The 15,452-nt window shown below is 40.3% G+C and overlaps 1 protein-coding gene and 2 long non-coding RNA genes across 3 annotated transcripts in view; 2 read left to right on the forward strand and 1 right to left on the reverse strand.

Moving 5' to 3' along the window:
- LOC140690341 (uncharacterized) overlaps window positions 1-15,452 on the reverse strand; it is a 414,099-nt gene that overhangs the window by 195,066 nt on the left and 203,581 nt on the right. The window lies entirely within an intron of this gene.
- Window positions 6,432-9,807, forward strand: LOC140690371 (uncharacterized). The gene is made up of 4 exons (XR_012065638.1): window positions 6,432-6,557; window positions 7,811-7,869; window positions 8,591-8,785; window positions 9,532-9,807. It is a non-coding gene; the product is annotated as an uncharacterized lncRNA (long non-coding RNA).
- LOC140690374 (uncharacterized) overlaps window positions 12,406-15,452 on the forward strand; it is a 47,819-nt gene continuing 44,772 nt past the window's right edge. Inside the window, exon 1 of the long non-coding RNA XR_012065641.1 lies at window positions 12,406-12,470. This is a non-coding gene — a long non-coding RNA (uncharacterized lncRNA). The remainder of the gene's footprint in view (window positions 12,471-15,452) is intronic.

A 15,452-nucleotide genomic window follows, 5' to 3' on the forward strand; every position in this document is an offset into this window, starting at 1 on the left:
AATTGCCCTGAGAACTAGTTGGAGCCCCATCCCCTTCATAGAGTCTTCCCTATTTATTCCAAATACTTCTAGCTCTTCTTTGTATTCCTGTACTGTTTATGATCAGTAGCCTGTAATCTTGGATTTGAGTACTGACTTGGTACCATTCCTGGGTGATTTCCAATGTGTCTCCTCACTTAGCTGGTAACTGGAGAAGACTCACTTGTTCAGCCTCCTTTATACCCCTCACCCTGCTTAGCATCGGGCAATAACAGGCATCCAGGCAGTGCTTGCCTTCTTTATTTATTCGCAGTGGTGGTGGTGTGGATTATAGCTAATAACTATTAATTCAGTGTTGCAGTTAAAAAAGAAAGCCAAGAAAATCCAAAAAACTTTATCTCCATGTTCAGTTTAGCGCTTTATCTCAATAGTTTTCTTAAGACTGTGTTTACATTCACATAGTGTTCAGTGCTTGTACAGTTCCCTGAGGCAAGCAGGTGAGATGTCATTATGTTTGACTTTCACGTTACATTTCATATTGGATATATTTGTGTAATGACAAAACCTTATTTTATAAGTAAACAGCCGGAAGCCCAGAGAGACTAAAAGCCTAACCCAGGATCACCTGGTTAGTGTTTGGCACAGGCCAGGACCGCAGTGCACATCTTCCAGCTGATCCTCTTCCAGTGCCTTTTCATTCCACTGCTGGGAAATGTAGCCCCATCAGCCAAACGGCCAAGTCACATTGCTGCCCCTTTACCTGCCAGTGATGGCAGTGCTACAAAAAGTGGCAAAGGAAAGGTCAGAAATAGGAGTGATAAAAGACATGGAAGTGCTGGAAATGGATCCTCAACCTCCTCCTCCCTACTTGAGCGCCTCACAAGTGTCCCACTCTGAGAGTGCTGTTCATTGTTTATAACATAGCCTTAAAATCAGACTGATCTTTTATAGGACATGCTTTTATCCTGGTCCCTTTCCTGCTAGTAGTCACCGTCATGGGCAGAAAGTGCCTGGCTGTGCTCTGTTTGTCACGTAGGTGGGAGGGAAAGTGGGAGAGGGAGTTGGTTGAACTGAAGCCGAGCTTTTTACAGCTCTGTTGTTCTAGGACCAGAGCAGTTCCACTCTTGCTTTCATCACCTCTCCACCTCCGAGTCCCAGCCACCCATTCCTGCCTGCTTCCCCACATGCCACGTCCTGGGGGAGGACAGAGTGGTGGGCAATGCCCCCTCCGCCCTCTGTTCTGGGAGGTGCAGGAGTCTGCTTTAACTTTTGAGCTGTTTTGGTAATTGGGCTTTTCCAGCTTTTCTAGACATCTCCTTTCCAGCTCTGAGAAATTGGAGATGTAACTTAACCATACATGGACTATACTAAAGTATTCAGTGACATTAGTGTCATGTTGTCTGTAATTGTGTTCTGTGACTGGATAGGAGGTTTTTTATCTCACAGGATGCTTCACATCCAATTCTAAAGGCCTAGAGGCTGCAGGTGTAATCCAAGTCCTTACATGTCTGTAAGGTAGACATGAACATTATTTGATAATATGACCATATGTTCATAGATTGCGGTTAGTCCACCGGCTCTGTATCTAATGAAAGTTTAAATATCAAACGCTTGAAGAAAATTTGCGGGCCATGTCTTTTTGCCTGTAAGTAGTTGCAAAAACTGAAATCACAACTCTACCACAAGCCACAGTGTTTCCCAGTAGAGAAAGCCCTCTAATTTTACAACCTCTAAGTAATGCAGTGGTTCTTTGAGTGAGATGAGGGATGCCAGAGTATTTTTTGGGACACTAGAGTGGGATGACAAGTATTCTGGGACTGGTTACAGTTGAATCTCTACTTCCTATATCCTGGACTGATTACAGAGGCAATGTTAGTGCGGTAACCATCTTGTGGATGCAAGTGTAGCTAGGAAGACAACAGAGAAAATAGAAGGGATATAAAGTAATGGAGGGACTTCATAGCAGTACAAATGGCGACTTTGACACCACCAGCTGCTGATGTGAACTTTGCAAGAATTTGTGAGAAGTGGTGGGTGTCATTGCAAGCAGGAGAGTTCTGCAGCTTTTGGGGTGAACAGGCAAAGGGGAGAGCAGATATGGTGGCTATCCAGGGGCTACTTTTGTCCTGAATGTGAAAATGTCCAGTCCCCTGTTCAATTTTGCAGCCACAACTTCACATGACTCAGGGCGTTATTTCCACCAGAATACCATAAAAATATAAACAACCTGTTTCCCAAAGTGTTTGTTCTCGATCTGAGATGATTGTCCTGTGGTGGTAGGTAAGTGGGCGATGGGGCCTATTACATCACCCCCTTTCACTAGAAGTCTACCTTGCTACTTTTCACCCTACTCCTAGAGGTGCTGTCATTCTGTTACACCTAGGCCTGTAAGACCGTCTTGCCTGAATCCTCACGTGAAGAGGGATGGTTATGTGCAGTTTTAAAAAATTGCTTGGGTCATGTGGTCCTTTGTTCCTTCCAATGGAAATCACTATTCCAGAGCAAATAGTATGCCTCCATAGAAAGTATATTGTTTGTAAGTTGTCTTCAGAGGTTTTGCAGTTGGTTTAAATATTTGCTTGGTGATGGCATCTTGATTGATTGAAGGAGGCAACCCTCACTAGGGGCATTGTGTGCTTTCTGTCTGAGAGTTCCTTTACTGGCAGCAGAGTGTTCGTAGGCAGAGTTAGAAAGTTACCTGGTCTGAGAAGCCGAATTTGCCCGCAGCTGGGAATTGGCAGAAGAGTCTGTTATGGAAGGAAAGCTTTAGGATTATCTGGTAGCAGAGTTCTGGGATCCAAACCCTGGGAAACCTCAGCTTTTGTAGAGTATGTTCTGTAACAATAGGCTATAGGATAATTTTTACACTTGTTATAGGATGTAGAGTTGGGGAAAGGCTTAAAAGTGAAAGAACCTTAAAAGAGAATCTCCGAATATTTTAAAGAAGACAGTTCTCAGAATGAGAGCTTTTCTGGAAAAGACTAGCTCTTCACTTCACAGGGGAAGCAGGGAGCAGGTGTAACTGCACTTACGGTAACTTAAAAGGTAAACCTTACCCTCCCACTTAGCTGTTTCCTGGTGTAGGTTCATCTCCCACATCTGTAGTTTTAGACCTGATGTGTCATTTTCTGGTACTCCATTCTGCTTCTTAGTGAGAGACTGACCCAAAGTCACATAGCAATTGAAAAATTGCGCAAAGGTCTTTATTGTTAAAAATGTAGACCTGTGGCAGGGTGCTGCATTTGCAATTGACTTTCAGTACAGAGAACACTGAAAAGAATGCAGTGTTATTTCTTTTTTTATTCCTTTAAGCCTTTGAATAGAAGGTTTTCTTTGCAGAGTTTCTGGAGTACATCAGAACAAGCAGGAACTAAAATAGCTTTAAGAAATCTCCAGTATAGACGTTGCTTATAGTGTGGTATCTGTCTTATGTTAATTCTTTAAAGCAGGAAGTTGTAACTCTCAATTTCTTAAGCAAATATAAACATTCTTGACTCTTATTGACATTCTTTGTGGGGTGAAGCTGCTTTTGCTTCCATTCTGAGCATTGAAAGGCCTTCTATGATACTTCTACCAGTCCTCAGTATTTTATTTTCCCTCTGTTGTGAACTTGTTTTTAAATTTGAAGCAGATATAAATATCATTAACTTGCTACATATGTAGATATTCAGTGTTACATAGTCAGAAAGTTTGTGTACATCACACGTATCTACATAATTCCCCCCTTTCCAACTGTGTTCCTGATGAAAGGATGGTGGGAAATGGCATTATGGGCATATGTCTTACAGTACACAGTGTTTCCCCTGTTCCCTCTACCATATCTGGATGTTCTTTCATCTTTCAGCTTCTAGACTTACTTGCTCTTTTTCTTAAGCCAGGTGTATCTCATCCCCCTGCGCACACACACATGTGTACACACACACACATTCTACCGTAGGGAGTAGCGTGCACCATCCAATTCTCCCACTCCAGCTCTGGACCCACCCACTGGAGGCAGTGTCTTGCACGAATTCATTTGTAAGTTGCTTTTTAAAACTCGAGTGGTCAGGAATTAGGACTGATATCCACACCTACTAGGCAGGCCCTCAAGGACAACTTCTATGGTTAATGCCAGGTTATCTTAATGTTTGACTACCTGGGTTTCATGTCTTCCTGTGCCACCTGTGTGACCCATGATTCCCACATTTCTGTCTCCTGCTAGAATTTTTCTCTCCAACTCTGGACTCTTACAATCTTCTACTGATTTGACACCTTCAATTGAAACTCTGATATCTTAAAAGCAACATGTGTAAAAACTGAGCCCTTTGTTCTCCTACCCCCCAAACTGGTTCTTCCTGCAACCTCCCCCATTCAGTTAGTGGAAACTTAATCCATCCAGCTGCTTGGGTTAAAAAGCTTAGAGTTACTCTGACTTTCACTGACATACCACATGAATTCTGTCAATAGATCTGGTTTAACACTGTCTTTAAACCATATCCAGAACCCAGCCACTTCTCACCATGGCTCCTGCCTCGACTGCTGCTTCCCTGCCCTGAGCCACTGTCCTCTCCTCCTGCACAGCCCTTTTCAGAGGCTTCCCACCTTTCATCTCTGACCCGTTTTGACTATTCTCACCCGGCAGTCAAGTGAGCCTCGAAAACCTAAGTTAGATAGTGTCGTCCTTCTGCAGTGCCTCCCCATTTCACTCTGGGTAAAAGCCACAGTCCTTACAATGTCCTCCAAGGCCATGAAGGACCTGCACTGACCCTTCTCCGCAGCTCCAGCCGTGTCCCCATTCTGGAACATGTGAGGTGTGCGCTGCCCTTGGTGATGGTTATTCCGTGCACCTGGGACTTCTTACCTCCAAGTCTTAGTTCTAACCTCAGTCCTCAGTGTGGCCTGCTCTGGTATTTAATACAACATCACCCTCATCCCATACCCTCAACTCTCTTTACCTTGCCCTTTTTTGATTTTTCCATGGTTCCTCTTTCCTAACATGCCACCTCCTCTGCTGCTCTCTTGTGTGAATTGTCATCTCCACCCCCATCCCAGCTAGACTCCAACCAAGCTCCGTGAGGACAGGAATTTTGTTTTGTTTATTGATCTATTCCAAGTGCCTAGACTAGTCCTGGGTACATAGTAGGCAGTCAAAAATTATTTGCTGAATAAATTTAAAGACTATTTTAAAAATGAATCATCCTTTCAGGAACGGGTGAGGATCGGAAGCTGCATGAAGGAAAATGGTGCAGTAAATATTGATATTTGCCTGTTGTTCTTTGTGTGATATATATATGTGTTTTAGTCTTAATTTGGTATCCCAGTTTCTTAATTTAATAGCTGTATTAAGGTGTAATTTACAGGCCATAAAATTCACACATTATAATTGTACAAGTCAGCCATTTTATCTATTTCTAGATTTGTGCAACTTTGTCCTCATAAAGTCCCCTTGTGTCCGTCCATATGCAGTTTGCCCTCCCCTCAGTGGCACCCTGATTTTATTTCTTTTTTTCTTTTGGCAATCACATCTCAAACGGATAATTTACACAGCAGTACTAATATAGCTTTGCACTTTTTGAAATGACACACTTAAATATGAAATTAGCGGTCATTGCTGAATGTAGGTAGCAGTATCCGACATTGGTGAAAAGAATGGACTTGAGTGTCAGACTGGCTGCAGTCTTACCCAGCTCCACCATTTACCAAGTTACCCAAATTATTTTCTGCCTCAAGCTCTTTATCTGTTATATGGGGGTAATAATAGCAGCTTACAGAGTTGTTGTGAGGATTAAGCAAACAGGGAAAAAAAATTTAGTATAGTGGCCTGCTTATGTTATTACCTAAGAAATGGGCTTATGTTATTACCTAAGAAATAGCCTTGCAGGTAAAGGGCAAAATTCAAATCAGTTTCTAAAGTATATGTAAAATATAATCCAGTTCCTGCCTGGTTTGTAAACACGTATGCCTACTGAAGAATTTAAAAGCAGGCTAATTTCCAACAGAAAAGATCATTTCTCAGCATTTCTTTCAAAGATAGCTGCAAAATCACTTTTACTAAATGTTCCATGCCCAACTCTTACAGAAATTTGACACCACGGACGTAATTATCTACATTTTTGTTAAAATGATTCTGACCATCAGGAAGTGTTCTCAATTATATTTTAGCCTTTATGTTGAGAAATACTGTGAGACTTCTTCTAAATTAATGGGTGGGGGCATTCATTGTAGCTCTTGTAGCCTGATAAGCCTGCACTAAATTATCTTTTTTTAACTTTTAATTAAAGTAATAAATTAATTTTTTGCTGGGGGGTGGTAATTAGGTTTTTATTTATTTATTTTATTTTTAGAAGAAGTACTGGGAATTGAACCCAGGCCCTTGGGCATGCTAAGAACATGATCGTCCACTTGAGCTATACCCTCCCCCCTAAATTATCTTAAATAAGGTCTTTTTCTCTGTTTTGTTAATTTATGTACAGATGCGCAAAGCAGGGTCATCAGAAGCCTCTCAATCACGAAGATGATAATAGTGAAAAACATTGCGCAGTGACAGTGAATCCTTGGCATATGAAGAAAGATTGTAAAGTCCTGAATGAATTAAGAAGGTATTGTTACATTAACATACGTGTAAGCATGGCTCTCTTACCTTTATTTTTCACTTTATAATGAAGATAATCCCCAACCGTCACGGTTGCTTTGTTTGATAGAGGCCATATCTAAACCCTTTTCTGCAAGTTTTTTAAATAAGAAAGAGCAGCTAATTTATCAGAAGTGTGAATGGTGTAATCTGGTCTGTCTAGTATGGTAGCCACGAGCCACATGTGGCTATTGTGAATTGAGATGTTCTATAAGTGGAAAATACATAATAGATTTTCAAGACTTCGTACAACAAAAATAATGTAAAATATTATTAATAAGTTTTAAAAGTGTCAATCACACTTTTGAAATGATAGTGTATTGGATATTTTGGGATAAATGTAATTATTACTGGAATTAATTTCACTTATTGCTTTTTATTTTCTAAATGGAATTACTGGAAAATTGTGACTTGCACTATGTTTCTATTGAGAGTGCTGGCTTCTAACTTATTGCAAATAATATGAAAAGAAAACTTTGATTAAAAATTTTGTAATTGAGTCGTTGATTTACATCATATTAGTTTCAGGTGTACAAAATAGAGGCTCAACATTTTCATAGATTATATTCCATTTAAAGTCACCATAAAATAATGGCTATATTTCCCTGTGCTGTATGATACAGCCCTGTAACCTATCCATTTTATACGTAGTACTTTTTACCTCTCAATCCCCTAACCCCTCCCTGCCTCCCCTCTTCTCCTTCTCCCCATTGGTAACCACAAGTCTGTTCTGTGTACCTGTGAGTCTATTTCTGTTTTATTATAGTCATTAATTTGTTTTATTTTTTAGATATACATATAAGTTAATACATAGAATATTTGTTTATCTTTCTCTGACTTATTTCACTTAGCATAATACCCTGTAGGTCCATCCATGTTATTGAAAATGGCATTATTTTATTTTTTAATGGCTGAACAGTATTCCATTTGTGTGTGTGTTCATGGTATGTATATATGTGTGTGTATATATATGTATACATGTATATATGCATATATATATATATATAATATACCACAACTTCTTTATCCAGTCATCTGTCAGTGAACATTTGGGTTGTTTCAGTGTCTTGGCTATTTTAAATAGTGCTGCTGTGAACATTGGGGTGCATGTGTCTTTTTGAATTAAATTTTTCTCCAAACATATACCCATGAATGGGATTGCTGGATCACACGGAAGTCTATTTTCATTTTTTTATGGAACCTCTCTTCTGTCCTCCATAGAGGCTGCACCAATTTACATTCCCACCAATCGAGTAGGAGGGTTCCTTTTTCCTTAAAAGGTAAAAAATTCTCTACATTTACCTACCTTCCTTTCAGTTTAGGACACAGTTTGGCAAAAACCAGATAGAATTTAATAGGAGTAAATACAGTATTTATTTTGAATGTCCATGCATTATGGATAGATATGTTATTGATGAGTTGGTTCCCTATTTTTGTAGGTGCAGATGTTTTTATAGCTTCACAGACATTTCAGTCTTGCAGAGAGGAAAATTTCTTTTTATTTTGCTGAACTTGTCCGGGTGTCTTTATCGGACTTGGTCCAGGCCTGCAGAGGTGAATACACATCCAAACCTGAACCATTTGAATGTCTGCAAGATATTAAGAGTCTAGAATATCAGATCTGGACTGTAACTCTGGTAAATGACATCAGTGACTGGACTCAAGAAAACTCCATTTGAGGACAAAACCTTTCATAAGCCAAAAAGGCTTTGAAATTGTGGCAAAGCCAGAGACTTTTGTGCACCACTTATGGCCACAAACCCATGAGGACAACCACAGGCCTTCTGGAGTGCCAAGGAAATTCCATGTGAGGAGTCCAGCACTCACAGGAATCCAACAAGTCCCTGTCTGCCAGAACACTTTCATTGCTACTGTGCTGTTTTGAGTAAATGTCTTTTCATCAGGTTCAAATTGGTTTGTTGTTATTTTTTTGCATAAAAAAACAACTTCTTGTTCCCTGGTGAAAGTAAAAGCCTAACATTTTCTGATTTCTTTTGACAGAGAAAACATGAGCCTGTGGATCTAACCTCATCTGTGATGGTCTGCAGCTGGGAGCAACCAGATCAGTGTCAGTCCCCTTGCAGCCATTGGCTGGGAGCCTGCATGTTCCTTGGAATGGTATTTGAAACATGTCACACTAGCCGTGCCTTCGCTGTGGGCTGGGAGGCGAGTCACTCAGAATCTGCATTATGGAATGTATGTTTCAGATCCACAGTTAGGAGATCTTTTTTAATAGCCAGAGAATATAGTCATAAATATATCTATTAATGTATTTATGCAAGAACATTTTTAAAGATTTTTTTATTATAAAAAGTTTCCCCCCAAAATTGAAAATGAAAGAACAATGGAATTAAAAATCATCTGTACCTTAATTATACATAAAGAATCATAAAATCCTTCTAAACTTTTTTTGTTCAAATGAAGATATTTTTCCCTTCCAAAAAGGAAAATTATCATTTCACATTTTTTAACTTTCTCCTTTTATTATATATTCCATATCAATAAATATAAATCTTTTAAATCCCTTTTAATGGCTGTTTAACACTATATTGAACAGATATGTAAATAGTCCTAGGTTTCAGAAATTTAAAAAATTGTCATTACAATACCACTGCAAAGAATATTTTGGTGTTTCTATTTTTAGTTACTAATTTGGACTAAAAATTAACAAGTTTGCTTTTCTTCATCTAAAACATTGGTTATTTTACGAAGGAACTGTAAGGATTTTAAATAACTTTTCAGTAATTTCAACAAAGAAATTATCTTTAAGGCAAAAATGTATGATGGATTGCAAATCTATTTTTATTATATCTTCACTTTTACCAGTGTGACATATGTGTGTGTTTACACAAGTGCTTTAACTACCAGCAACGTAAGAAAAATCTGTGTACTAAAAATGTGAAAATACTTTCCCGGTTTGTGTTTTCATTCTCCCAATGTAGGTTTTGGATGACAAGCTTGTATTTGCAAAAGTACACCCCCTGTGGGAGGTGTTCTGTACATACGCTGAGATACTGCACATAATATTGCCTCTGAAGCCCAATGATCTGAAAACCCGGTCCTCAGCCTTTGATAACTTGAGATGTTTTATGAAAGTCCTCCAAGTGGATGAAAGTATCAACAACCGGAACAAGAGCTTTTCTTTGCCCTATTTGAGAAGAGCTCCGTGAATGACTTTTATATTCAGCATAGAGATACATTCTCCAATCCAACCACCAGAAACCGCATTGTAAGTCTAAACCGAGTTTAGCTGCTGTCTTGGGGGTGATTTAGAACCTGCTGTTGAATTATCAGTGATTTGGTTTGGTTGGTTTGATTTGGTTTTTAAAAGCTGCCCATAAAAAGGAAAAAAGAGAAAGAAAAGAAATATGCCTACAGATTCCTGTTAGGATAGTAAACAGTGGCTGGTTAGTTACCTTGTATAAACCACAAGCTCTCTTAGAACATTTTTAGGTTTACTTCATCCTTTCTCAGATCAAGTATCAAGTAAGGGACAGTGTTAAAAAAAATTCAGGATTAACGGGTTTGTGAGCTCCAGGATTTGCAAGGCAGCTTTCCCTCCCCATGGTGTAAGTCAAATGGCAGAATTGAAATAAAGCACCTCATGTATCCTCCGGTGTTAACAGGAAAAGGCTAATCTTCTTGACCTTGTTTCTTCCTGGGTAAAATGAAGATAATATATCAGGAGGCGACAAGCTCATTTAAGGCAGGAAGCATGTTGTCTTGTTCACTGCTGAATCTCAGGCACTGGGAAGGCTGAGCTTAACGAGCGAATGAATGAACGAACTGTACTTCCCCCACAGTTACCATGTGGGACAGTGAGGATTAGAAGCTAAGAGCATAGACTCTAGAGGGGAGGGCACAGCTCAAGTGATGGGGCGCATGCTTAGCAAGCATAAGGTCCTGGGTTCAGCCCCCATCACGTCCTCTAAAATAGACATATAACCCTAATTACCTCCCCTCCCCCACCAGAATTACCTTATTATCTCCCCACCACCAAAAAAAAAAAAAAGAGAAGTGGCCAAGAGCGTAGACTCAAGCTGGAACACCTGTGTTGGTTTCTCGCTGTCGACCTTGTAAATGTCATTTACCCTCTGTGTCTATCAAGTTCCTCACCAATAAAATGGGGATAATTGTAGTACCAACCTCGTAGAGATGCTATGGGGATTAATGAATCTGTGTCAGTGATACAACAGCCCTGGCTTATATTAAGTACTATGCATCTGTCAGCTCTTTTCATAATTACTGACAGATGTTATTATCGACAAAAGACGTATTAGTTCTTTGAAAGAGAAATGCATGTTAGACCATTTCATTTATCACTTTCTGTAATTCAGGCTTTTCCCTCTGAAATAACATTTTATGTCTGTGCACTAGAAAGCCACAGGGCTTTCCAAATTTCATCTGTCTGGGTTCTTGTCATGATGGCAATACTGCAGATTGCTGACATTTTTTAGGGACTCCGTCTGAGATGACAGCAACCCCTCAAATTTACGAGCGCTTCTCTAACTGATAACATCTCGCTAGAAATGAAGTTTTTATAATGTAACAGCTTCAGATGCTTAATGATGCCATAAATGCAAGGATGTTATATCTAAGCTCTTTAAATAAATCTTGTCATTGAAATAAAGGAAATACTATATTATAGCCCTCTATGACTTTGTTATCTTTGCTATCTGTTTATCTGACTCTCTAAGACCAAAGAAAGCAAATACTAAGATTGATCATTACTACTGTGTGGTACACGTATTTGTGGATGAAGACAATATTGAAATGCACTGTTTAAGATATTAAAATGGACATTAAACAGCTTCTTGATGCACATGCATGAACAGAACAGGGAGCTGGGTGCAGGGAGCAGACACTGAGCTTCCTGGATTAGAGACCCAGCTTAGCAGTCCAGCCCAGCAGTCCACATGTTTCATATTTATGTCCCAGCAAAATTAGCAGTGAGAGTCTTAAATGAACTTTGGGGACACTTGCAAACAGCTGTCATGATTACTAATGTGGGACACCAGGATTCTACAGTGTTTAGTTGGCATCTGTGCATAACCAGTTCTTTTCCACTAAAGCTTCTTGTAATTGCTGGTCCCACATCCAGGTTGAGGAATCATCTCATGTGGTGTTTGGGAGGGAGGTAAGTGGAGTCAGGACCCATGTTAAGGCTGGGTGGGTAATAATCTGGTGCTAGTACAAGAGAAAGGAAAGTAGGTCAGGTGGGAAGGAGAATGACTGGATTTAAACTTTGTTTCTTGAGTAAGCTAAATATATGACATCATGTCAAGTTACTTTGTTGTTTATATTCCATTTGCTGTCACCAAATAACTACTGAATTGTGGGGACAAAAATGCCTGGGTTTTAGAATTGACCCTGCCCCTAACCTGCCAGAGTCCAGGTTCCTCTGGGTGCCCAAAGAGGGGGCTGGACCATCAGGTGTCCCTCCACTGCAGCAGTTTGGGCACTTGGGTGGCCTAGATTTTTGCTGTGGAAGACTGGCCCGGTTGTAGGACATTAAGCATCTGCAAGGTGGTCCCAGGACTGTGACATCTAAGCGTTCCTTTCCACCCACGTTTGCAAATGACCCTCAAGGGGTTAATATTAATCCTGGGTGAGAATTATGAAAAATTATATGGTACCTCCATCCCTCCTGGCAAGTGAGGGCCCCTTATTTACAAATGACCATGAAGTGTTAGCACCAGATTTTATCAACAGAACATGTGAACATTTTGTGACAGTGACACTCACCTGTTTGCTTCTGATTCCCAGTGCCACTTCAACCTCCATCAGAGGACTTCAGCTGCCCCAGTGATCAGGGCCTTCTGTACAGGGAATGGGCTCCTCCTCGAAGCACAGACAAGCAGCAGCCCTTAGGTCTCATCAGGTGAGCTGTTGTGGAGAGCACTCCAGTGGGAAGGGCTCAGGGTTGTCCTCATGGCATCTGAGTGTGACAGTCCTCCAAGAGTGTTAACAACCAGGAAGCTCACAGGAGCTCTGAACTTCGTTGCCCCAAGTTTTTACTGCAGGCTTTATTACAAAGCCATGATTTATTGGGTCACTACCGACATGGCTAACCCAAACCCTAACTGTAAGTCAAACCTTTCCTTAGCCCTAAACTTTGAGCCCCTTCCTCTCCTGGTGGCCACTCACTTGTCACAAAGCTTAAAGCCCCACTCCTCTAACCACATGGTTGGTGTCTCTGGCTGGCCAGTCCCCATCCTGAGTCATCTCATGAACACAAGCCATCCAAGGTTCCACCATGAATAGCATAGACACTCCTATCTTGGGAAATTTGGAAGCTTTAGCGGTTGCTGCCTAGGAACTGGGAAAAAAGACCTACCAAATTCTTCATTAAATAGGAGTAAATGTTATATTTCATTTAAATTATAAAATAAGAGAGAAATTCTCACTGCTTTTCTGTATCTGCTGTTCGACACCGTTTCACTACACCACGTGATTGTAATGTCGTGCTCAGCATGTGTCTTCTCAGAGCACCAGCGCTGGCTGCTCCCCGGGAGCTTATGCTGTTTGGGCAAGGCTGCTGGGGGGATACAGGCCAAGGACAACCGAGAAAACAAAAATAATCGGGCAAATAAGGAAACAATGTCAGATTGAAATGAAGAAATAACACAGTGTTGAGATGGGAGTCTTGGGGGGAAGTGAGTTAAGAAAGTTATCTTTGAGTAGGTTACATGTGAGCTGAGATGGTGAAAAGGAGGCTGGAATTTGAAGATCTGGGAAAAGTCACCCATGGAATAGAGGCAGCTTGTCTATTGGCCCTGAGGCACAAATGTGCTCAGCAGGTTTGAGGAGATACTGGAGCCAGCGCTGGTGAGAGTGATGAGACGCGAGGTTTAGAAGGGCATCAGGAGCACGGAAAGGAGTGTAGACTCTAAGCGCAGTGAGAAGCAGTCATGATAGCTTAAGCACTAAAGTAATTTTCTCTCATTCACATTTTGCAAAGATAATGTGGAGAATGTATAGCAGGGACTCAGGAAGCAGGGAGGCCAGGTAGGAAGCTCTTGGATTGGGCCAGATGAGAGATGGTGGGAGCCAATGAGGAATGCGTTTGGGGAGTGGGGCTGACAGGATGCAGTTATGGGCTGGCTGTGGATGGTTAGGAGAAGAGGAGGGTCAAGGTAGCCCCAGGTCGGTCTGGAGCCAGGTGTCTGTTCTTTCTTTTCTCAGTGCCCCATGCAGTTGCCCATCTACTTGGGCAAACCTCTTAACCTTCAAAGTGAGGGTTTTAAAACACTGAAGTCTATTTGTTGTTTCACATTTTATGGAAAGATTCAAACATGTACAGAAATAGAGAGAACAGTACAGCCAGCCTGCCTGTATCAGTCACCCAGCTCCAGAATTATAAACTCAGAGTCACTGTTGTTGCATCTTTCATCTCCATCTCCTCCCCTCCCCCACTATGGGGTCATTTTGAAGACAATCCTACATAGCTTAACCTTTCATTAGTGAAATGACAAGGTCTCTTTCAAATAAAATTGGAATATTCTTTTTTTTAGGGTTACAAAATAATTCCCTGCTTGTCACAAAAATACACTTTTAAGTAGTTTTGGGGTTGAAATCAAGATCCAGACAAGATTCAGACATTGCAGCTAGCATATCTCTCAAGTGTGTTCTAATCTATAATTTTCCTGTTTCTCATTTTCCTTGAAATTGCTGAGGGGTTTCTCTATTTCCTGTTTGGCTGATTTCATTCTCCCCTATGGTGTTAGACTTGTTTCTCCATCCTATGTATTGGCTTTAGCTAAGTGATTTAATCCTCCCCTAAAAGCTTGGTCTGATTGAGGTTCAACTTTGTGCAAAAATATTTTTTATGTGAAGTTTTGTACTCCTGTCATAAGGTACATAATATTACAGTTGACTCTCTTTTTTGTGATGACAGCAGCCAAAAATGATTGTCACCCGGGATCATTATTTCATAAGGAATTTTATTTCATGTGGTCATACTCTAATTTCCTCCCTCAATTATCAGCAGGATCAGTCACGAAGAGGCACTTTCTCCTTAACCCGGGTTATCCTTTAGAACACAGTTTTAAAGGAGGATATTTGTTAATATGTAAATATTTAAAATTGATAATGTTTTTTCTTTTTAATTTTTTTTTCTAATGGAGGTACTGAAGATTGAACCTAGGACCTTATGCATGCTGAGCACACACTCTGCCACTGAGTGTACCCAATCCCAGTTGAGATTCATATTTATTTGATATCTTCCTTCTGTTATTTTTGTTTTGTGTTATACAGAATTTGAAGGCAGGGCAATGGGTTTGACCGCTTTTTAATCATTCTTTATGGGCTTTTGGGGTTTGTGTGTGTGTTTGTGTTTGTAAAGAAAACAATTTTCCCACTATTTTAAGTATGTATTGCTAAGGCAATTATGTTGATCTTTTCCCTGCTCCTGGTCCATGTATTCCCTTGTTACTTCCCACTAGTGGCCCCTTGAGCTCTGTGACAAGACTAGCATGTCGTTAATCCATGTGGAAGGAGATCTGAAGAGATTTATTCAAGGAGATGAAATTTGTAGACAATGTATTGGAAAGTATTGTGAAAGTTGTTCGTTAAGAGAAGGTCTGAGGTTGAATTGTTAAGTGCACAGAAATCTAAGCTATGAACTACCAAGACAATTATTAACTCCAGGAAAACAAAGTAGGGAAGAAAAGGTAAGACTAGCACAAATTGCTACAGCTTTGAATAGTCTGTACAGAGTAATAATAATGTAAAGCAAGGATACTGAGCTGATGAAAATTATAATGTAACTGTATTAAAAGGTTGGAAGAAAGAAGGTTTGGGTATGTAGATGAGATGGGGTTTGAAAGAGATCTGAACCCTCATTTTCCAAAATAGAAAGTTA

The sequence above is a fragment of the Vicugna pacos genome, chromosome 30 (genome assembly GCF_048564905.1).
Source record: "Vicugna pacos chromosome 30, VicPac4, whole genome shotgun sequence".
NCBI lineage: Eukaryota > Metazoa > Chordata > Mammalia > Artiodactyla > Camelidae > Vicugna > Vicugna pacos.